The sequence below is a fragment of the Rhinolophus ferrumequinum genome, chromosome 2 (genome assembly GCF_004115265.2).
Source record: "Rhinolophus ferrumequinum isolate MPI-CBG mRhiFer1 chromosome 2, mRhiFer1_v1.p, whole genome shotgun sequence".
In the NCBI taxonomy this organism is placed as follows: domain Eukaryota; kingdom Metazoa; phylum Chordata; class Mammalia; order Chiroptera; family Rhinolophidae; genus Rhinolophus; species Rhinolophus ferrumequinum.
Window position 1 is genome coordinate 7,683,181 of NC_046285.1, and position 2,401 is coordinate 7,685,581.

Sequence of the window (2,401 nt, forward strand, 5' to 3'; positions counted from 1 at the left end):
CTGGGGTGCCATTTATTCTCTCCAGCGTCCCACCTGGGATCAGGCTGAGCCTAGACTTCTGCTGAAAGCACATCTTTTCTTTTATAGCTTCTTCATCTACTCTATCATCTTCTGTCACTTCCTTAGAGTTTTATTTTCTTTTCCTGAGAGCATGTCCTCAAAATCATCATCATCACCATCACCATCTGCACAGAAATCTCTAACTTAGGTTCTGTTCTAGGGAAACTGACCTCGCAACAATCAACCGACCTGATACTTGAGCATAAGGAATCATGAACTATAAAATGACTCAGGGCTTTTCCATAACAAGTTTGCTGCTAGAACACAGATGTCATGAAAGCCACCACTAAATCTAAGCCACAGTGGGAAAGGAAAAGACTCATGTCAACATCGTCGTCATTGGACACGTAGATTCCGGCAAGTCTACCAATACTGGCCGTCGGTCTACAGACGTGGTGGGATCGACAAAAGAACCATCGAAAATTTGAGAGGAGCTGCTGAGATGGGAAAGGGCCCCTTCCAGTCTGCCTGGGTCTTGGACAAACTGAGGGCTGAACGTGAGCGTGGGATCACCACTGATAATTCCCTGTGGAAATTTGAGACCAGCAAGTATTATATGACCATCACGGATGCCCCGGGACACAGACTTTATCAAAAACACGATTACGGGCACCTCTCAGGCTGACTGTGCTGTCCCGACTGTTGCTGCTGGCATTGGTGAATGGGAAGCAGGGAAGCAGGTCTCTCCAAGAATGGGCAGACCCGTGAGCGTGCCCTTCTGGCTTACACACTGGTGTGCAACAGCTAATTGTTGGTGTGAACAAGATGGATTCCACTGAGCCGCCTTACAGCCAGAAGAGATAGGAGAAAATCGTTAAGGAAGTCAGCGCCTACATTAAGGAAATCAGCTACAACCCAGACACAGCAGCATTTGTGCCGATTTCTGGTTGGAATGGTGATAACATGCTGGAGCCAAGTGCTAACATGCCTCGGTTCAAGGAATGAAAAGTCACACGTAAAGATGGCAAAGCCAGAGGAACTACACTGCTTGAAGCTCTGCATTGCATCCTGCGACCAGCTCGTCCAGCTGACAAGCCGTTGCGTCTGCCCCTCCATCACGTCTACATAATTGGTGGTGTTGGTCCTGTCCCTGTGGGCCGATTGGAGACTGGTGTTCTCAGACCCAGCATGGTGGTCACCTTTGCTTCAGTCAACGTTATAACAGGAGTAAAGTCGGTTGAAATGCGTCATCGAGCTCTGAGTGAAGCTCTTCCTGGGGTCAGGGTGGGCTTCAATGTCAAGAATGTGTCTGTCAAAGATGTTCAGAGTGGCAGTGTGGCTGGTGACAGCAAAAATGACCCACCAATGGAAGCAGCTGGCTTCACAGCTCAGGTGAGTATCCTGAACCATCCAGGCCAAATCAGTGCTGGATACACACTGGTATAGCTTGCAAATTTGCTGAGCTGAAGGAGAAGATTGATCGTTATTCTGGGAAAAAACTGGAAGATGGCCTGAAGTTTTTCAAGTCTGATATTGCTGCCATTATTAACATGGTTCTTGGCCCACCTGTGTTGAGCGTTTCCCTGACTCTGGGGCATTTTACTATTCGTGACATGAGACAGACAGTTGTTATCGGTATCATCAAAGCAGTGGACAAGAAGGCAGCTGGAGCTGGCAAGGTCACCAGGTCAGCCCAGAAAGCTCAGAAGGCTAAATGAGTATTATCCCCAATACCTGCCACCCCAGTCTTAATCAGTGATGGAAGAACGGTCTCAGAACTGTTTGTCTCAGTTGGCCATTTAAGTTTAATAGTGAAAGACTGGTTAATGATGACAATGCATCATAAAACCTTCAGAAATAAAGGAGACTGTTTTGTGGACCATTTGTTTTGTGTGTGTGTGTGTGTGTGTGTGTGTGTGTGTGTGTGTGTGGCAGTTAAGTAATTAGTTTTTAAAATTGGTGCTTTTTAATGGAAACAACTTGACCAAAAATCTGTCACAGAATTTTGAGACCCATTAAAACAAAGTTTAATGAGAAAAATAAAATGACTCAGGTAATTCCTCAATTTTTCACTTTCACTTTTGCTCTGGTGAAATTCTATCCTAAGTACATTTGAGAATTATTGATATCAAATTAGTCAGACAGTATTTATTTATGTCATTCCAGTTTTCAGAAAAAAACTTTATTTAGAATATAAATATGACATATTTAAACCCCCTTAAAGTCAATAAGATACTATATTATTTTGAACCGATATCTTAGAATTTCCATGATTGCTTGATATTTACCCTTTTGTAGGTAACACAAAATACAGCGGAGGGGAGATACATATGGCTATTCAACATTTGAACAGTAATGTAAATGTGTTTCAATATTGTCTTAGTGTACTTATCTACATCCC

The 2,401-nt window shown here is 43.7% G+C and overlaps 1 pseudogene; it reads left to right on the plus strand.

Moving 5' to 3' along the window:
* Positions 1-629: 629 nt before the first annotated feature.
* LOC117037809 (elongation factor 1-alpha 1-like) lies at positions 630-1,446 on the plus strand (annotated as a pseudogene).
* The last annotated feature ends 955 nt before the right edge of the window (positions 1,447-2,401 follow it).